The sequence below is a fragment of the Schistocerca americana genome, chromosome 3 (assembly GCF_021461395.2).
Source record: "Schistocerca americana isolate TAMUIC-IGC-003095 chromosome 3, iqSchAmer2.1, whole genome shotgun sequence".
Lineage (NCBI taxonomy): Eukaryota > Metazoa > Arthropoda > Insecta > Orthoptera > Acrididae > Schistocerca > Schistocerca americana.
Window position 1 is genome coordinate 965,516,157 of NC_060121.1, and position 23,514 is coordinate 965,539,670.

The following is a 23,514-nucleotide window of genomic DNA, read 5'->3' on the forward strand; positions in this document are numbered from 1 at the left end:
GACCAATGATTAATTAATAATGCTTTGTAACTGGGAAATGAATGATACTGATTACTGTATTGAGATGACCAATGATTAATTAATAATGCTTTGTAACTGGGAAATGAATGATACTGATTACTGTGTTGAGATGACCAATGATTAATTAATAATGCTTTGTAACTGTGAAATGAATGATACTGATTACTGTATTGAGATGACCAATGATTAACTAATAATGCTTTGTAACTGTGAAATGAATTATACTGATTACTGTATTGAGATGACCAATGATTAATTAATAATGCTTTTTAACTGTGAAATGAATGCTACTGATTACTGTATTGAGATGACCAATGATTAATTAATAATGCTTCATAACTGGGAAATGAATGATACTGATTACTGTATTGAGATGACCAATGATTAATTAATAATGCTTTGTAACTGTGAAATGAATGATACTGATTACTGTATTGAGATGACCAATGATTAACTAATAATGCTTTGTAACTGGGAAATGAATGATACTGATTACTGTATTGAGATGACCAATGATTAATTAATAATGCTTCGTAACTGGGAAATGAATGATACTGATTACTGTATTGAGATGACCAATGATTAATTAATAATGCTTTGTAACTGTGAAATGAATGATACTGATTACTGTATTGAGATGACCAATGATTAACTAATAATGCTTTGTAACTTGTGAAATGAATGATACTGATTACTGTATTGAGATGACCAATGATTAATTAATAATGCTTTTTAACTGTGAAATGAATGCTACTGATTACTGTATTGAGATGACCAATGATTAATTAATAATGCATCATAACTGGGAAATGAATGATACTGATTACTGTATTGAGATGACCAATGATTAATTAATAATGCTTTGTAACTGTGAAATGAATGATACTGATTACTGTATTGAGATGACCAATGATTAACTAATAATGCTTTGTAACTGGGAAATGAATGTTACTGATTACTGTATTGAGATGACCAATGATTAATTAATAATGCTTTGTAACTAGGAAATGAATGCTACTGATTACTGTATTGAGGTGACCAATGATTAATTAATAATGCTTTGTAACTGGGAAATGAATGCTACTGATTACTGTATTGAGATGACCAATGATTAATTAATAATGCTTTGTAACTGGGAAATGAATGCTACTGATTACTGTATTGGGATGACCAATGATTAATTATCAACATTATTCTGTAATACTATGTTATTGACTACCTCCTGTTTTAAGTAATGACTTCTGATGATTTGTAATTAGGCAACGAATTTCAATGTTCTCTGTAAAACTAATGACTTCTGATGATTTGTAATTAGGGAATGAATGCCAATGTTCTCTGTAAAATGTTCTCTGTAAAACTAATGACTTCTGATGATTTGTAACTAGGCAATGAATTTCAATGTTCTCTGTAAAACGAATGATTTCTGATGATTTGTAACTAGGCAATGAATTTCAATGTTCTCTGTAAAACGAATGACTTCTGATGATTTGTAATTAGGCAATGAATGCCAATGTTCTCTGTAAAACAATTTATGAACATTTTTCTGTAATACTACATACATGGTACAGAAATGTTCAATAACTGGGCACTGAATGCCAGCAACTACTAATGTAATTCCCAATGAAGACTAGTATGTGACTTAATGTCATTCACCTTCTGACCTAAGTGCCCTGAATTACTGCAATACCCATTTGTCCTGTATATCCTCTTGATCATGGAGCACTATATTTGGTTTTGCACTAATTCTTCGTTGGTGTACTTTACAAGAGCGTGGTGTTGACACGACATGCTGTCCACCACCGTGAGCGATGGAGATGTTATTATGGTCCCACTGTTTGGTGTACCTGATGTACTGCCAAAATGATAACATGGAATATTACTACGACATTTCAGTGTCTTGGGTACGCTGATAAATACTTCTGGGAAAATAACTTCAGATTGTCTCACTTGGTGTTGTACTTCTGTGGAAAGATATGGACTTTCAGTGCAGCTGCGTGCAACCTAAAGTGCTACAACCATGATGCAATCCTTCCCTTTCCTATCCTAATTCTTGTAACATAGTGAAAATCATTTTTTTGCTAATATCATTTGTATTCATGGCTTATACATTTTTTTCGATATATATTCTGAATTTCAGTGCGTGTGCACTTTTGTCATTTTTCTAACATGATTTCTAGTCATTGTATGCGCATTTTGATTTGCTGATATGTTCTGAACTACAGTGCATGTGCACTTATTTCACTTGTCAACATGAATTTTGCCATTACGTTTATTTGTTGTGAAAATGCTAAAGAGTTTTTCAGTGCATGTGCACTTATGTCATTTGTTAATATGTTTTATACTCACATTTTGTTATTGTCTAATAAGTTTTGTACTCGGTGCATGTGCACCACATTTACTTCATGTTCTACATCTGTATATTCTGTGATTCTAAAGTTAATTAGTCAAAAAAAAAAATTTGTTGCTCATGGCAAGTCCAAATGACTCACCATCGCTGCCAAATTTTTGCCCCCCCCCCCCCCCCCCCCACCAGTGGAGGGTTATGAAATGCGTACGTTTTATATGTTTTCATTACCAGCGATGGCGAGGCATGACAGAATCTCTGACCAGAGAATTGTTTATCGTTGCTAGTCTGCGCTTGACTGCGAGAGAGTTCAGTTGCGAGTTGGACTCGGTCGAAGTTGTGTGTGAGGAGTCGGCAGGCGTCGACATGGGTCTCTGGTCACGATTCGGGACGAGGTATATTGTTAAATAAGGTAATGAAGCAGCATTGCGCTCAGTCAATACCATCTGTTAACTGTAATTAATTTGTTCAAGAAATGCCCAAATAATAATTTTGTTTTCAAAGCAATCGTTTTTAAGAAAAGAATCATTCCAATTGAAACAATATTTTCTATGCTTTTCCTCCCAGAATCAATTTATCAGATTAATTATTGTACAGGGCCTAAGGTCAGTGCAGCTGCCCTCATAAAATTTATCAGGTTCACCTTAACGTTAACTTTGTGGGGACTTAACATTTTTGCGCATTTTTATTATCATTGAGTTTTATTACTGTGGGAAGCTAACATTTGGCACTATTAGCAATTCTATTTAATTCTTTTCATTTTCATATTTTTATGGGGAGGTTACAAATGTCAGATAGTTAACATAAAAATATTGAAAACCCTGCCTCCAGATTTTCTGTCTGTCCACAAGACGAGAGAATGACAGACAGTATTTAACATTATTCCCTCTGTACATCAGTGATTTTTGGGCCAGCTTAATTTTAAGGAATGCCCTTCAAACTGTAGTTATTGGTGGTCAACAAGACAGCGGTGACCGTTAGAGAAGCTACTTGGTTTGAAGGAGGAGGCCAGAAGCGTAAGGTTATAGTCCTGGTATACAGTTAGCGGTTGGTACCAGCCAGAGAATGACAACCTAACAGATCTGAAAAGTTCCCTCAGGTCTCGCTGGAAAGGCACATAGTTTTTTTGTAGTAGCGGCCGTTTAGGTTGGCAGTAGAATATAGTGCCTACCCTGGCAGTTTGCTGTTTTCTTGCTGGAAAGGAGTTTTTAAATAGGACCCAGCAGGATCGCTCAGTCCTACCGAAGACTTGGTGGACTTCTAACAGCCGCTGCCGGCACAACACGGAGAGACACTGCAGCCTACAGTCTGGGTAACGCCCAATCATACTCCACTGTTGCTCCTTATTGCTACGTTTCAGCTCTCATCCTCAGCGTTATCTACATCGACATCCGCATGAATACTCTCCAATTCTCACTAAAGTACCTGACGAAGGCTTCATCGAACCTCCTTCGGACTATTCTCTTGCGTTCTACACTCGAACAGAGCATGGGAAAAGTGAACACTAATCGCTTCTTACGAGCTCATAATTTGTTAGCACGCTTATTTCTCCCCGTGTAGAAAGGCAACATTAAAACATTTTCGCACTCAAAATAGAAAATTTATGACCGGAATTTCGTGAAAATATCTCATCGCAACGATAAACGCCCGCTTGCTTATCATATCCGTGACGCTAGCCACTATTAGGGAATAAAACAAAACGGGGTGCCCTTCTGTCAATTTTTTGACGTCCTCCCTCTATCTCATCTGGTTAATGATCCCACACTGCACAACAATACTCTAGCAGAGGTCGGACCAGCGTGTTGTAGGCAGTATCCTTTCGGATTTCTTGCATCCTTTAAATGTTCTACCAATAAAACGCAGTCTTGGATTCGCCTTCCACCAAAATGTTATATATTTGATCGTTCCAATTTAAGCTATTCATAATTGCAATTCCTAGGTATCTAGTTGAAATGACAACCTTTAGATTTGTGTAATTTATTGTGTAACCGTAATTTAACGGATTTATTTTGATACTTATGTGGATGACCTGACACCTATCCCTGTTTAGAGGAAACTGCCACATTTCGCCCAATACAGATATAGTGTCTAAATAATTTTGCCATTGGTTTTGATCTTCTGTAAGCTTTACTAGACGATAAATGACAGGATCATCTTCGAACAATCTAAGAGGGCTGCTCAGATTGCCTCCTAAATCATTTACATACACTACGTGAGTAAAAGTACTCGGACGCACCCAAAAACATACGTTTTTGGCATGAGGTGCATTGTACTGTCACCTTCTGCCAGGTACTCCATAACAGCGACCTCAGTAGTTATTAGACATCGTAAGCGAACAGAATGGGGCGCCCCGCGGAACTCACGGACTTCTAACGTGGTCAGGTGATTGGGTAATGTGTAATTGGCAGACATCTATCCAGACCATCACACAGGAATTCCAAACTGCATTTGAATCCACTGCAAGTACCATGTCAGTTAGGCGGGAGGTGAGAAATCTTGGATTTCTTGGTCGAGCGGCTGCTCATGAGCCACACATCAAACCGGTAAATGTCAAACGGCGCCTCGCCTGGCCTAAGGAGCGCAAACGTTGGACGATTTAACAGTGGATATACGTTGTGTGTAGTAACGAATCACAGTACACAATATGGCGATCTGATGACAGGGTGTGGCTATGGCGAATGCCCGGTGAACGTCATCTGCCAGCGTATGCGTAGCACTATCACAGCACAGGCCTACATTGATGTTTTAAGCACCTTCTTGCTCCCCACTGTTGAAGAGCAATTCGGGGATGGCGACTGCATCTCTCAACACGATAGAGCACCTGTTCATAATGCACGTCCTGTTCCGGAGTGGTTCACGACAGTAACATCCCTGTAATGGACTGGTCTGCGAAGAGTCCTGACCTGAATCCTATAGAACACCTTTGGGATATTTTGGAACGCCGACTTGGTGCCAGGCCTCACCGAGCGACATCGGTACCTCTCCTAAGTGCAGCACTCCGAGAAGAATAGGCTGCTAATACCCACGAAACCTTCCAGCACCTGATTGAATGTATGCCTGCGAGAGTGGAACCCGGCACCAAAGCTAAGTTGGGCCAACACCATATTTAATTCCAGCATTACGGATCGAGGGCGCCACGAACTTGTAAGTCATTTTCAGCCAGGTGTCCGGATACTTTTGATCATATAGTGCAGATTAGGAAGCGCAGAGGGGTAATAACACCTACTTGGGAAACACCAGATATCACTTCTGTTTTACTCGATGACTTTCAGTGGATTACCGAGCACCGCAACCTCTCTGACAGGAAATGACGAAAGTAATCACATAACTGAGACGATAATCCACAGGCGCGCAATTTCATTAAAAGTCTCTTGTGTGGAACGGAATCAAAAGCATTCTGGAAATCCAGAAGTTTGAAATCAATTTGAGAAACTCTCTCGATATCACTCATTACTATATGAATTTAAAGAGCTATTTGTGTTTCATAAGAACAACATTTTCTGAAACGGTGTTAATTGTGTGTCAATATACCGTTTTCTTCGTGGTAATTCATAATTTTCGAACACAGTATATGTTCCAAAATCCTACTGCTAATCGACGTCAGTGATATGGGTCTGTAATTCAGTGGATTATTCGTTTTCCCGTTTTATAGGTACTTCAGTAATTGAATTTTGTAACGACCTTTGTAACTGGTGCTCGATAACTTGTGAACTTGGTACTGAGTACGTCTTCTTGATACTGAACACTCTTTTCTCCCAACGTCGGTAATTTATATTTTTGTGTTACCTTGGAATCCTGGAATGTTGAATGTATCTCAATTATGGAGTCAAATTTTGGTTACCCTTCCTCTTCACCTGCATTTTCATAACTATCATTGATTAATCCATACTGAAAGTAACTGTTTGATTCACATCTGCAAGCAGTATCGAGTCAGACGCTTCCGAGACTATACGGTGTGGCATTGCCTTCGTTGGGTGCCATTTGCTAGCGGCAGTGGTGTTCAGGCGAGTTGTAACACCACAACACTTGCACTTTCATCCCTCTGTTTACAGTGCAGTCTACATTGCAGGTACATAGACTAGACCATTCCCTTTATAAGTATGAGAAAGGAAAATTGCTTATTTAAAGTCTGTCTGCAATGTAACCTCTAACCAATGTACCTGATATTTTCTCCGAGCGTGAAAGAGAGCCATTCACTTATTAATTAATTATTGTTGTTGTTGTGGTCTTCAGTCCTGAGACTGGTTTGATGCAGCTCTCCATGCTACTCTGTCCTGTGCAAGCTTTTTCATCTCCCAGTACCTACTGCAACCTACATCCTTCTGAATCTGCTTAGTGTATTCATCTCTTGGTCTCCCTCTACGATTTTTACCCTCCACGCTGCCCTCCAATACTAAATTGGTGATCCCTTGATGCCTCAGAACATGTCCTACCAACCGATCCCTTCTTCTGGTCAAGTTGTGCCACAAACTTCTCTTCTCCTCAATCCTATTCAATACTTCCTCATTAGTTATGTGATCTACCCATCTAATCTTCAGCATTCTTCTGTAGCACCACATTTCGAAAGCTTCTATTCTCTTCTTGTCCAAACTATTTATCGTCGATGTTTCACTTCCATACATGGCTACACTCCATACGAATACTTTCAGAAATGACTTCCTGACACTTAAATCAATACTGGATGTTAACAAATTTCTCTTCCTCAGAAACGCTTTCCTTGCCATAGCCAGCCTACATTTTATATCCTCTCTACTTCGACCATCATCAGTTATTTTGCTCCCCAAATAGCAAAACTCCTTTACTACTTTAAGTGTCTCATTTCCTAATCTAATTCCCTCAGCATCACCCGACTTAATTAGACTACATTCCATTATCCTTGTTTTGCTTTTGTTGATGTTCATCTTATATCCTCCTTTCAAGACACTGTCCATTCCATTCAACTGCTCTTCCAAGTCCTTTGCTGTCTCTGACAGAATTACAATGTCATCGGCGAACCTCAAAGATTTTATTTCTTCTGCATGAACTTTAATACCTACTCCCAATTTTTCTTTTGTTTCCTTTACTGCTTGCTCAATATACAGATTGATCAACATCGGGGAGAGGCTACAACCCTGTCTTACTCCCTTCCCAACCACTGCTTCCCTTTCATGTCCCTCGACTCTTATAACTGCCATCTGGTTTCTGTACAAATTGTAAATAGCCTTTCGCTCCCTGTATTTTACCCCTGCCACCTTTAGAATTTGAAAGAGAGTATTCCAGTCAACATTGTCAAAAGCTTTCTCTAAGTCTACAAATGCTAGAAACGTAGGTTTGCCTTTCCTAATCTTTCTTCTAAGATAAGTCGTAAGGTCAGTATTGCCTCACGTGTTCCAGTGTTTCTACGGAATCCAAACTGATCTTCCCCGAGGTTGGCTTCTACTAGTTTTTCCATTCGTCTGTAAAGAATTCGTGTTAGTATTTTGCAGCTGTGACTTATTAAGCTGATAGTTCGGTAATTTTCACATCTGTCAACACCTGCTTTCTTTGGGATTGGAATTATTATATTCTTCTTGAAGTCTGAGGGTATTTCGCCTGTTTCATACATCTTGCTCACCAGATGGTAGAGTTTTGTCAGGACTGGCTCTCCCACGGCCGTCAGTAGTTCCAATGGAATATTGTCTACTCCGGGGGCCTTGTTTCGACTCAGGTCTTTCAGTGCTCTGTCAAACTCTTCACGCAGTATCATATCTCCCATTTCATCTTCATCTACATCCTCTTCCATTTCCATAATATTGTCCTCAAGTACATCGCCCTTGTATAGACCCTCTATATACTCCTTCCATCTTTCTGCTTTCCCTTCTTTGCTTAGAACTGGGTTTCCATCTGAGCTCTTGATATTCATACAAGTCGTTCTCTTATCCCCAAAGGTCTCTTTAATTTTCCTGTAGGCGGTATCTATCTTACCCCTAGTGAGATAGGCCTCTACATCCTTACATTTGTCCTCTAGCCATCCCTGCTTAGCCTTCCTGTCGATCTCATTTTTGAGACGTTTGTATTCATTTTTGCCTGTTTCACTTACTGCATTTTTATATTTTCTCCTTTCATCAATTAAATTCAGTATTTCTTCTGTTACCCAAGGATTTCTACTAGCCCTCGTCTTTTTGCCTACTTGATCCTCTGCTGCCTTCACTACTTCATCCCTCAAAGCTACCCATTCTTCTTCTACTGTATTTATTTCCCCCATTCCTGTCAATTGCTCCCTTATGCTCTCCCTGAATCTCTGTACAACCTCTGGTTCTTTTAGTTTATCCAGGTCCCATCTCCTTAAATTCCCACCTTTTTGCAGTTTCTTCAGTTTTAATCTACAGGTCATAACCAATAGATTGTGGTCAGAGTCCACATCTGCCCCTGGAAAAGTCTTACAATTTAAAACCTGGTTTCTAAATCTCTGTCTTACCATTATATAATCTATCTGATACCTTTTAGTATCTCCAGGGTTCTTCCATGTATACAACCTTCTTTCATGATTCTTAAACCAAGTGTTAGTTATGATTATGTTGTGCTCTGTGCAAAATTCTACAAGGCGGCTTCCTCTTTCATTTCTGTCCCCCAATCCATATTCACCTACTATGTTTCCTTCTCTCCCTTTTCCTACACTCGAATTCCAGTCACCCATGACTATTAAATTTTCGTCTCCCTTTACAATCTGAATAATTTCTTTTATTTCATCATACATTTCTTCAATTTCTTCGTCATCTGCAGAGCTAGTTGGCATATAAACTTGTACTACTGTAGTAGGTGTGGGTTTCGTACCTATCTTGGCCACAATAATGCGTTCACTATGCTGTTTGTAGTAGCTTACCCGCATTCCTATTTTCCTATTCATTATTAAACCTACTCCTGCATTACCCCTGTTTGATTTTGTGTTTATAACCCTGTAGTCACCTGACCAGAAGTCTTGTTCCTCCTGCCACCGAACTTCACTAATTCCCACTATATCTAACTTCAACCTAATCATTTCCCTTTTTAAATTTTCTAACCTACCTGCCCGATTAAGGGATCTGACATTCCACGCTCCAATCCGTAGAACGCCAGTTTTCTTTCTCCTGATAATTAAGGCAGTTTAAAATCGCTTATTTCGAACTGACTTCTCGTTTTCATCGCTTACTTTCCAAAATACACTCCTCAAACTTCACGTGATACTGGCAGTATTGTCGATAACACATTTTGTTTTAATAATAGTACAGTACTTTCTACTTCACTGAAGTCAACTGGTTCAAATGGCTCTGAGCACTACAGGACTTAACATCTGAGGTCATCAGTCCCCTAGAACTTAGAACTACTTAAACCTAAATAACCTAAGGACATCACATACATCCACGCCCGAGGCAGGATTCGAACCTGCGACCGTAGCTTTCGTGCGGTTCCAGACTGAAGCGCCTAGAACCGTTCGGCCACTGCGGCCGGCACGAAGTTAACTCAACTAGAGCTAGTCCACCTTATATGACAAGAGATGTCGACATTGTTCCTATAGTACACACCCTCACCGAGCGCCATATAACACACTCAAATCCGCACAAATTAAAAAATCAATGAGGGCCAACTAGAGTTTCACCGTAGGTCTCAGATTCATCTGTTCTTTTAGAGGGATAAAGACTGAGAGAAAGATATTGGAAAATGACTCACATGATGTGTATTTACGCTACCACGTTGGGCGATTTCTGTACATATCTGTTCAGATATCACAGCACCTTTATATTCCAAAAATACCTTCAGTATCAATACTTACTGTTAGTCAAGTAACAGAGTACTAACACTAACTATAGATTGGGACACAGTATGATACAAGAGCTTTTTTATGCTGGAACATATCTAAAAAATGCATCCAGAGAAGTACAAGCTGCACATGTAATTCTCAGTCCTTAATGACCCTGTGTATCACGTCCCCTACAACTTTTCCTTTCAGCTGGCACTTCTGATGAAACACACTAACAAGCTCTGTTTGCCTACTCACAAGGAGGCAGCTGAGACACGCCACTCGAAATACTGGGTGTTGGAGGAGAACCTGCAAAAATTTTAGAAGGTGGTAGTGTAGGCTAATTCGAAAGAAAAACAATCCATATAACATGTGTCAAAATTTTATTGGTTGCAAAGACACAGCTGTTAGGATGTTACCTAAACAATTACACATGAAAAGAGTTGAGCACAGACAAATCTATTGGTTCAAAGTTGATTTTCATTAAATCCATCTCTGACTTCAACGCACTTTCGAATTCTCTTGACACCAACACCTGTAGCTCTTCTGAGGTCATCTTGGCGCTATTTTACGAAGGCAGCACAACTCATAAGCCGAACGACCGATTAGTCCCTTATGTTTACTTGTCTTCAGTAGACTTTCCTTTTCAACCATCCCCACCGATAAAAACTGAAGGCGTAACGTCCGGCGACCCTGGTGGCCAAGAAACGACACCGTATCTCGCCGATCCATCAAAAGGGGACTGTTAGGTTTAGGTGATGTATTGCGTGATAACTAGAATGTGCAGAGCTTCCGCCATTCTGGAAGAACATAGCCATCCTTGCGGCCACAGAAACCTCGTCCAATAATGCCCGTTGTCGAGATAGTCTTCATAAAGGTCTCCTGTAAGACGATGCGGTAAGACAAGAGGCCCAGTCAATTGATTGCCTATCGTACCACTCCACACATTTACAAGAAAGCGTTGTTGGAAACGTGTCTCCACAAAGGCATGTCGGTTTCGTTAGACCACCTATGTAACCTACGTGTGTTACGGATACTCTCACGAATGAAAGTGGCATCAGCAGCAAACAGCATTCGTCGGAAATCTCCATGAACTGCAATTAAACAACGACATGCTTTCCAGGCGTGTACCTTTGCATACATAATGTCTGCCGCATTTTTCTGTGTGAAACACGAATACGCGTAAAAACTGTGCGCGTGCTCGTTGAAGAACTACATTCTACACGCTGAGAAATGCCCTCTACTTCATCCACAACTGCTTCATTTGCACGTTCGGTTCCTGCACGAGTTTCCCGCAGTTTACTGAGAACACGAGCAAACAAACACTTCTAAAACTGGTGCTCTGCGAGCAGCAGTAGCGTTTGCAACATAAAATCCGTACATCCATAGCTGCACACTCAGCGCTTGTAAATGCACGGACAATGCTTAAGCAATACAGCAGAATTTCGCAACACATCACAACCACAAATTAAAATTCAATCGATGCATTTGAGATGTGGTGCTGCAGATGAATGTTGAAAATTAAGTGGACTGATAAGGTAAGGAATGGCTGGCTCTGAGCACTATGAGACTTAACAGCTGAGGTCATCAGTCCCCTAGAACTTAGAACTACTTAAACCTAACTAACCTAAGGACATCACACACATCCATGCCCGAGGCAGGATTCGAACCTGCAACCGTAGCGGTTGCGCTGTTCCGGACTGAAGCGCTTAGAACCGCTCGGCCACCGCGGCCGGCAGGAAAGGAATGAGGAGGTTCTCTGCCGAATCGGAGACCAAAGGAATTTGTGGGGAACACTAATTAGGAGACGAGCCAGGGTGATAGGACATCTGTTAAGACACGAGGGAATGACTTCCATGATAGGACATCTGTTAAGACACGAGGGAATGACTTCCATGATATTAGAAGGAACTGTAGAGAGCAAAAACTGTAGAGGAAGACAGAGATTGGAATACATCCAGCAAATAATTGAGGACGTAGGTTGCAAGCGCTCCTCTGAGATGAAGAGGCTGACACAGGAGAGAAATTCCGGGCGGGACGCATAAAACCAGTCAGAAGATCGATGACGCCCAAAAATGCAGGGTCTCAAGCATTATTTATATATTTTGTACTTCTAATACATTATTTGTATACTTTTTAAACCGAAATCAATAATCGAGAATTACTGTATTATATCATTTCAAACATTTATCGAGCCATAAGTGTCCCTTGTCGTTCAACGACATGATTTGAATCAAGAGAAACATACGATTACTATATTCATTTACATCTGATACACAAATAAGCATCATGTACAATGAAGGGTGTTAATGATGTATATGGAACACCCGCAGCTATCGTATTGCATACTCATTACATGAATACGTCGGTCGATGTCTAATTGGAATTCGCAGTACCCAAGTATTAAAAAGAATAGTGATGTGTCATGTGTACAAGTTCAACAGTAGGTCTCAACGGTTGCCTGGTTCATTATATAGGCATTAGGTCTCTATTGTAAGACATACCGTGAAATTGGACACAGTCTGACCTCATTTCGAAGGGAATCTTACGCAAGCAGATATAGGCCATGAGGGCCACTCAGTGACAAACCCCTACATGGCAGTCGAGGAACGAACACATACAGCACCTCTGCATTGTGTGCAAACTGCCTACTGATGCTAACATACGACAGTTTAAGTCACCATAGATAAGGCTTTAGGTCACTCACCTTGCAGGTGAAAAGGAGCAGGGGGTGGTTGTCACCCAGGACCAGTTCTATATTGACGCTAAAAACAGAAACCACAGCACCTCAGAAGTGCATATGAGCGTTGATGTGTAGTGTAAGAGGTTACTCTGAGATGAAGAAGTTGGCACAAGAAACGAAGTCGTGACGCACTGCATCTAACGAATCAGATGACTGATGATCCTAAAGAATCCAGTAAAACGAAAAAGCAGCCAAAGTTGCAAATTTCACTTTTTTTATTCACTCGGTGATTAGTTTCGAGCTGGGATCCATTTTCAAATTATCCTACAGGACAGAAAACAAAATATACACTCATGTACAAAAAGAAATCGTACGGCATTTATTGACCGGGATATCCCATTCGGGGTTCGGGCGCCGTGTTGAAAGTCTCTTTAGTTGACGCCACTTCGGCGACTTGCGTGTCAATGATAATGAAGGACGTATCACAATACCCAGGAATGCTGCGAATCGAACTCGGGCCTCCTTGCGTGGTAGCCGCTAACACTACCGCAGCACTAGGGAAGTGCACACTAATGTACACTACGGCCATGACCATATTTTTGCAACACTTGCCAAACACACAGAAGACTTACGTAACATAGTCAAAAACGATATTTACGAAAATGCAAAAACCATGTCAAAAATTTGCAAACGAACAGTTGCAACGCAAACAGATAACCGGCAGTTTGCTCCTTCAGCTACCGTAAGGAAACCTCTAGAAGTGGATGCCCTATCAGGATAAGGAAACATTTTGTATTTACTAAATGGTTCTCCAACTGTTAAAAATACAGGTGTTAATACAATAACAGTGCAAGTTAATACTTTTACAATATTTACCAAAAACAGTCAAATACTTAAAATCATTGAACAGTAACACGGCAATGACACATACGGCGCGTATTACAAAACTATATGCTTTGTTGCCACGTAAAAATCATTAAACGTGAACGATAACATTAGGATTAAAATAAACCAAAATAATAACAAATTAACAAATCTTCATCACTCCCAATCCTTTACAGGCATAAAAACTTTACCATCACAAGCTTTACAAGATATATGAAGATAAAACATGCCCAGGTAAAACAGACATTAAACCACAAAGTTGTCTTTCACAACGCACCACAAAGACACCCACTTTCCTGAGGGAAACACAGCGTAAGGAATATGAAGATGAACGAGGAAGGAGAATCAAGTAGGCAAAATGGCCAAAATATAAATAATAAATTATCTGTACTCATAAAATTTGGCTACACGTGTATTGTACACGAACGTAATCTTTGTTTGCTGCCCTGAAGGATGATATGAAAATGTGTCCCGGCGCGGAACTAGTCACTGAGTGAGTAAAAAAAGTTAAATTTGCAACTCTGGCTGGTTTCTTGTTGTACTGATTAACAGAAGTTGCTGACCTACAATAATTCCAGCACGCTGGGAGTCCGTTTCCAAAATAATTCAATTGGTCTGGAGAGAAATGGTCTCACTTACAGCACTTTTCATGGTATTCTTTGAGAAAATGTTATTTGTGAATAATGTCTTCTGTTGCACGTACATTAATATAGTCTTTAGAGTTTCATTAATTAATACCATGAAAAGGCACATCGTTGCTTATAAAATAACTATATCTGATTTAGAGTCTCGGTAGATAATAAATATAAGATTTTTGACTATGTAGCAAAACAGAGGGTCTTAAGTGTACAACCTTACGGGGTTGCTTATATGTTGTAAATGTTAGTATGGTGCAGATTGTAACACACCAGTCATTCTAGAATAAAACCGAGGGTGAGCATAAAGCTTTAAGTATCTCTCTGAAAAAAGAAAGACATGGAATTAATTTTTTGTTTGTTTCAGGTACATGTCTGCTGTCTTGGAAAGCACTGAAACTCCCAAGCCACATACCCTAGCACGCTGCTAGAAGAATGAAAACAAAATGGGACATGTCACTGATAAAGTAGTGATGGGTTACACTATTGTTTGCAAGGATTGTAGAAATGTATCTACTAACAAACAAACAAAAATTTTAAATTTCGTACAGATTATATCGGAACAAATAATGAATTTTTACTGCTGGAGTCCGCCTGCTTAGCTGGGTGGTAATGTGCTCGCCTCCCATGCAAACGGGCCCGGGTTCGATTCCCGGCCAGGTTGGAGATTTTCTCGGCTCGGGGACTGGGTGTTGTGTTGTCCTCATCATCATTTCATTCTCATCACCGGCTGCAAGTCGCCCAATGTGGTGTCGACTGAAATAAGACTTGCACTTGGCAACCGAACTTCCCCGGATGGAACCTCACGACCTACGATGCCGTGCGCTCATTTCATTTAATTCACTGCTGGTGACTTGTTTCGGCCTACAAGTTTCCAGACGGCGCGAGGAGCTGGTTCACAGAGCCTCTGTGTACAACAGAGTGATACCTACCAAACGCGGGTATAAACCAAGTTTTTTATGAAAAGAGTCACAAGTTACACTTTGTATCTTTTATTGACCGGTTTCGCTCTTCAAATCAACAGGAGCATCAGATTATACATTGTAAAAGATACAAATTGAGATAATGCAGAAAACTTACATTAACATTACGTATAGTACATATCCTACTTTCAGTATGGTGACTTACTTTTAAAATCAGCTGACAGCATTAAAGATTGTCTTCAAAGCTGGCTGGCAACTCTTAGAGATTAAACTGACTGTACTTGCGTTTAACGAGCGTTTAAAGTACAATAGTAAATGATGACATTGACAGCGCCAAAGATGAAATTTATAGTAGAACAGTATTTGTAACGTCTATGGTGTACTCTCTCCAAACATAATGTACAACTACAGAAAACGAAATTTACGCTTTAATCGTCTCGTTTATAGGCATGTGTATAGCATCTCATATCTGTACATACCTCCTTATCTTTAAAAAAATACGAGTACATATGTAAAAATTAAAACCTCTTTCAAAAAGTTGTTGTTGTTGTTGTGATCTTCAGTCCTGAGACTGGTTTGATGCAGCTCTCCATGCTACTCTATCCTGTGCAAGCTTCTTCATCTCCCAGTACCTACTGCAACCTGCATCCTTCTGAATCTGTTTAGTGTATTTATCTCTCGGTCTCCCTCTACGATTTTTACCCTCCACGCTGCCCTCCAATACTAAATTGGTGATCCCTTGATGCCTCAGAACATGTCCTACCAACCGATCCCTTCTTCTAGTCAAGTGGTGCCACAAACTTCTCTTCTCCCCAATGCTATTCAATACCTCCCCATTAGTTACGTGATCTACCCACCTTATCTTCAGCATTCTTCTGTACACCACATTTCGAAAGCTTCTATTCTCTTCTTGTCCAAACTAGTTATCGTCCATGTTTCACTTCCATACATGGCTACACTCCATACAAATACTTTCAGAAACCACTTCCTGACACTTAAATCTATACTCGATGTTAACAAATTTCTCTTCTTCAGAAACGATTTCCTTGCCATTGCCAGTCTACATTTTATATCCTCTCTACTTCGACCATCATCAGTTATTTTACTCCTTAAATAGCAAAACTCCTTTACTACTTTAAGTGGCTCATTTCCTAATCTAATTCCCTCAGCATCACCCGATTTAATTTGACTACATTCCATTATCCTCGTTTTGCTTTTGTTGATGTTCATCTTATATCCTCCTTTCAAGACACTGTCCATTCCGTTCTTTCAAAGTATATCACAAAAATACGTATTTAAAAATGTCTACACAAAAATGCGTTTTCAAAACTATACGGCAGGCATTATATTTTGGCTGAATACCTGCAGAACTTCATCAAACAATTGGAAGAACACATGTAAACTAAATTCGTTTTGTTGGTTTAATAAATTTTGTGGGTTTTTCTTTTTTTCTAGTTCTTTCACAATATTTAAAAGAGGATCTTTATCTGCAGTGTGGATAATTTTCATACTATCTTGTATTTAACCTAATGGACGTTAAGTTGTTATCGAATGTTCAGCCAGGGCTGTACGATTTAAATGTAAATTGCAATATTTCTTATAGAGTGTTTTAAACGTTCTTCCTTTTTGGCTAATATATGTTCTCTGACAATTTTGGCACATCACTTTACACACTCCCGATAAGTTACCGCATTTGTCCCTACGAACATTCTCCTTGCGTGTGTAAGGGAGTTGCTAGCACGAAATACTGCTTTCACCTTTGTATTGGGAAACATCTCGCAGTAGGATCTGTTACAGAATCTTTGTATGTGAATGTAATATACCTTTTCTTCTTCTACAGGCCTGCCTATACTAAAGTTTTTTTTCACTTTACATTTTCTGTATAGTGTGTTAAAATTTCACCATATCACGTTCTTTGAAATTGTTCCTGAGTGCCATCTTTCTGATTGTCTTTAATTCTGAATCTCTGTGAGTGGTAACTGTAACATTCTGTACAAAGCTGAATAGAAATACTCTTTTTGTGCTCTCTTGTATGATTTGAATTACTTCCAAAAACTATACCACTATACTGAAAGTTCTGTTTATTAGATAAAAATATGACTGGCGTACTCTGTTTTGAATAATAAGAACTGTGCAGAAGTAAGAATGAAACGTAATAGAAAAGAGAACTGTCGTAATCAGAAGGCAAACCTTTAATACTGGTAAAGTGAATAATCTCACTGCAAGAATTTTGAACAGTATAAACTGCCTGAATAATGAACTTTGACATGAAACTTGCGTAATTAGTTTTGCAAAACTTATCACAGATCCCAAAACTAAAACTGATACACAACACAGAAAAATCTGTGTCTAAATGACATAAGTTGACCCAGATAAAAAAAAAACTCAAAATATTTAGTCCTTACGTCTATTCTGCGGAAATCTGAATAACGCGTTGCAGTACTACTCTGCCTTGCGCGCCTCTATGCTAAAGCTGGAAATTACTATATCTACACACAGGAACTCATGAGGTGCAATGAGTTCTCTGTTAGTCGCACATCGGAGTATTTTCGGAACACACTTGGTTCCTTTTCTACTTTTGAAAGAAAACATTATCAATTTAAAATTGTAAGAGAAAGGTACGTAAAACATGGCGCTGCAATAATAAAAGAGTGACTTCAAATCATTACATAATCATTTTAATTAAACACATCGATAAATTGAGACTTCATATTTGAAACATAACATTACAACTGCTTTCTCCTTTAACACAGCTAACCACTATCGGCTACTGCGCCTACGTGAGCACCAAAAATGAGAATCTAACCCTGCGATACAGCTTCCAACATCGCTGCTCGCTCACATGCAACAGCATGAGAGCAAAGATATGACACTATTGTACAATCGTTCAATACTCAAATAACACCTACCATTACCCCTCGGTCTGGCGGACCAAAATTTCACAGGCGAGGTGATGTCAGTGACGTTGCTGAGACTGGAAAACTGTACTTTACAAAAACAATATTCTGATAAAAACATGTACAAATGTTAGTGCAAAAGTTTAAAGATACCACAGATGAGTACACGGGTAATAATAAATGTAAATATGACAGAACGTAAGTACATATTGTTGCTGTACATAAACATTTTGTTCCAAGTACAGTATTTGTTGAATATTAGGGTCACCTACAGTAGTGCACACTGCATTAGATGTGTAGACTGTTAACTACAGAGAGAAAAATAGAAGTGATAGCATACATATATGTACTGCACATAATAGGGTCCTAAATGCTAAGAATGTGTTTATCACCGCCATAGGTTGCACCACACCTGTGAACTAAATGGCACAAAGAATGTCCTCTGAACAGTAAAACTTGTACTTAATTGCCAACCAAAACTGCATAGGAAGAATGTACGACACATTGCGGGAAAGTCTTTCACTCCCACAGACAGTGACCTATACTTTATTAGAAAAGCACAATGAGACAATCTTCCAGTTCCACTGGCACAGTCATCGGAAATATATGCTATACTTGACCAATGAAGGACAATCTTGCAGTCCCACTGGCACTGACATCAGAAAAATTTGGTAGTGGCAGTAATGAAGAGGTCATCATCATCATCATCATCATCAGACAATTCAATCATTAAATGATGTGGCCTCTTCGAGTCGTGGATTCAGGTAGGCTGTCAGAAGTCTTCTCCAAGTGGGACGGTCTTGGGCAGTTCTCTGCCAGGTGTTACCAGCGATCTTCTTGATGTCTTTGTCCCATCTGTCTGGTGGTCTTCCTCTAGGCCTCCGGTGCTCTCTCGGACTCCACTCCAGTACTAGCTTCGTCCATCTGTTGTCTTTTCTTCTTGCGACGTGGCCAGCCAACTGCCATTTCAAGGAACCTACTGTCTCTAAGATGTCCTTAACCTTCGTCACAGACCGGATGTCATCTGCCCTTTTCCTGTCCTTTCTTGTATAGCCCAGCATTGATCTCTCCATGGCTCTCTGTGATGTCCTAAGTTTCCCTTTTGTGAATGAGTTCGGTGTCCATGTCTCGCAGCCATACGTCATCACAGGAAGAATGCATTGATCAAATACTGCTTTCTTCAGATTTACTGGCACTTTTGATCTGAATACTTTTGAATTCTTCCCAAATGCTTGCCAGCCAAGCTTGATGCGTCGATAGATTTCTGGCCTTATGTCTCCCTTCATATTTATAATCTGGCCAAGGGAGACATATTCACTGACCTCTTCTAGTAGACTGTCGTTGACTTTCATATCTCCAGCTGGGACCCATTTGTTGCATATTACTTTTGTTTTGGAAAGGTTCATGTTCAACCTTCGAGTTATGTTGTGTGACATTAATGTTAAATTTTCCGGAGTAATGAAGAGGTAGCAAGCTCAAAATGTGCTAAAGAGATAGTCCATCCGAACTGAACTCATTAGAAACACGTCTCCATGAGAACATCCACAGTACTTATAACCTTAAGTGCAGTACAGGCTAATCACAAGCCAAGGTATAAGAGTCTACATATCTGATCAAATGAAATGCAAGAGCTAACAGCTGCTCCCAATGAAAATATTTTAATATCTACGCAGAGTGCCAATACAGTAAAACACTTCATATAATACAAGAGGGTATGTCCAGGCAATTAAATACAATGGTGAAAAACCATACATGTTATATTGAGAAACGAAAGGAGAAAGATATTATCTTAAAGAGGAATCAATACCAGAATACAGTACATCTTAACACTAACGAAATGGCTTTAAACTAAGCAAATAATCAGTTTTTCAAAAGTATTTACAAAGTCCACGTGCCAGAGTAATGTGTAAACTTAGTTCTACATCTACATCTACATTTATACTCCGCAAGCCACCCAACGGTGTGTGGCGGAGGGCACTTAACGTGCCACTGTCATTACCTCCCTTTCCTGTTCCAGTCGCGTATGGTTCGCGGGAAGAACGACTGTCTGAAAGCCTCCGTGCGCGCTCTAATCTCTCTAATTTTACATTCGTGATCTCCTCTGGAGGTATAAGTAGGGGGAAGCAATATATTCGGTACCTCATCCAGAAACGTACCCTCTCTAAACCTGGCGAGCAAGCTACACCGCGATGCAGAGCGCCTCTCTTGCAGAGTCTGCCACTTGAGCTTGTTAAACATCTCCGTAACGCTATCACGGTTACCAAATAACCCTGTGACGAAACGCGCCGCTCTTCTTTGGATCTTCTCTATCTCCTCCGTCAACCCGATCTGGTACGGATCCCACACTGATGAGCAATACTCAAGTATAGGTCGAACGAGTGTTTGGTAAGCCACCTCCTTTGTTGATGGACTACATTTTCTAAGGACTCTCCCAATGAATCTCAACCTGGTACCCGTCTTACCAACAATTAATTTTATATGATCGTTCCACTTCAAATCGTTCCGCACGCATACTCCCAGATATTTTACAGAAGTAACTGCTACCAGTGTTTGTTCCGCTATCATATAATCAAACAATAAAGGTTCCTTCTTTCTATGTATTCGCGATACATTACATTTGTCTATGTTAAGGGTCAGTTGCCACTCCCTGCACCAAGTGCCTATCCGCTGCAGATCTTCCTGCATTTCGCTACAATTTTCTAATGCTGCAACTTCTCTGTATACTACAGCATCATCCGCGAAAAGCCGCATGGGACTTCCGACACTATCTACTAGGTTGCTGTGTGACAAGAATCTTTGACATTAAAGAGCAATAATATCAGAATACAGTACATCTTAACACTAAAGAAATGGCCTAAAACTAAGCAAATGAAAACAGTGTAGTAACATCAGCAAGAAAAGAATATACATAAAGTACAATATGTCACAGTACACACAAACAGCATGGGAATATTCCATTTCATCCAGTGTAATGCGCAAACTTAGTTGCAGTCGACATAATCTGATGCCTGGTCCGCTAGTCATTGTTGCGTAGCGTCTGTACTGTTCGGTGCGTTTGCAGATGCGACTTCAATGATTTCAACAGTCCGCTGGAGTTCTGTATCGTTTTGATTTCCTTGTTGTGGATGAAAATGTGAACCTTATTCATTTAAGTATGAAGAGGGTTTGTTATTAAAGTACCCTTTATTCCTGTACTTATGATTAAAATTTATATTTCCCGGTTTACTCCCATTGTGACCTTGAAATGCTGGGCATTGCCATAGGAGTTTTGCTGGTACGGCTGCTGTCTGTTGCTATGGAAGTTGTTCCTGTGCACAAAATTATTGCCAGAATCGTTTCGCGAAATTGATTGCCGCTGTGACAGCTGTTGTCCTGAATTACCATGCTGCTGACTAAACTGTTGAAAATGGTGATTCTGTTGTTGGTAGCCATTAGGAAAACTTTGATTCCGCTGAACTCGCCGCTGCTGATTACCATTAAAATTCTTATTGTTGTTGTCAAAATTACTGTCTTTCATTCCCAAAACAGTTACCCTTATTGCGATTGAAAAACGTATCAGAATGAGCACCGTTGTGTCTGTAGTGAAAATTACGAGTGTTGTTAGAAAAGTTATTATTATTCAAAATGGTTCAAATGGCTCTGAGCACTATGGGACTTAACATCTGTGGTCATCAGTCCCCTAGAACTTAGAACTACTTAAACCTAACTAACCTAAGGACACCACACACATCCATGCCCGAGGCAGGATTCGAACCTGCGACCGTAGTAGTGGCGCGGTTCCGGACTGAGCGCCTGAACCGCTAGACCACCGCTGCCGGCTTATTATTATTCTTCTGTTCAGAAAATGACTGATCACTTTCAAGTAATTGTAAAACATCGCGAAACGCATGTATGTTAGATGATTGTTGACCTGCTCTTAACACACTTTTAAGACTTCGTGGAAGTTTTGAAACGCACAGGTGAATCAAACTTGACGGGCCGAATGGATCAGTTAAATGCTGGTTTTGTTGTACCACACATCCAAAGTATTATGTTAACGTCTGAAAATAGGAACTGTTGAAATTTGTGACATTAACTAGTCTGTCTTTTACTGCACGCTAAGTCGTCTCTGACCAGCAGGCTGCGAGGAAAGTGCTCTGGAATTCCTCAACCAAAAATCATGGGCGTGTGATAGGTCGCATTCTCCTCGACGGTTCCCCCTCCAAAAAGCTGCAAATTAGACTTGACCACTGTTTCTATGTTTCGATACAGTGTATCGATACGTGGAACTGTTTCAGTGTTTCGGAACGGCTGTAGTTCACTGTTTCGAAACAGTGGTGTTTCATTCCGCCCCTGTTTCGGATAACCGCACCAGATTCGATCTCGAGCCAGACACAGAAACTGTATCGTTGTTTCAAAATAAGGCTGTTTCAGTCCACCTGCGCTTGGAACGGACTAATTGTATCGAAACAGTGATGTTTCATTCCGCTCTGTGTCGTGCGAGATTCGGGCTCGGCACAGATATTGAAACACAACATAACACTTCATGAAACACTTTCAAGAGTGTCGAATTATTTTTGACAAGCAATAGAATGAAGCTTAAGATATCCGAAAATAAAGCTTCGTTTCTAGCTGACTGTCCTATTACGAAATGGCGTAACATCTGCTTTATAAACACTAACCAAACAATGAAACGACGCATACTATTCCCATTCAAAATAATAAATACGTGAAAATGATTCGATTAAATTACACTTTTTTTTATAACATACGCTTCTCTTTTCATGTACTATAATCGTATTAAGAAACGCAAGTGAGCCTACAACATTTTGAATAAAAAAAGGCTTAGAGTGACAGTTATTAGACATACACTTAAATTTGATCTAGGTATAGTTGCAAGCAATCTGTTTGACATATCACTGATAGTGTAATGGTGAAAGGGAAGGGCTGGGAAGCATGGTAACTTTATAGTAAAGGTTCGAAACACCTTGAAAGACAAAATTTTTTTCTGTTATATTTTGTTATTTATTCGAATTCTTTGGCGTTATTTGTGAGTCTATAGTCACTGTGCGTATTATCCACAATGATTCCCTTTGTGTGCATGGAAATTAGCAGGATGGGTATATTACCCATACTAATGGAATGTGGGAATCCCAGTACCATATCCGCTGTTTCTGCAGTTTGCTCCCACCTCCAGTTCCGTTCGTGGTGGTTCTTCTGTCTTCAGCTATGGCTGTCCTCAGCCAATTGAAGAGTATGAAAGTCACACAACACGAAAGCAGCGCATTTGCTGCAGGAAATACGAAACTGCCAAGACACCCAAGTGATAGTTTCATACTTTTTGCGAAATGATTAGCGCTCTCGCTCTTCAATTGTGTTTATATGGACATACTTATACAGTAGACATTCAAG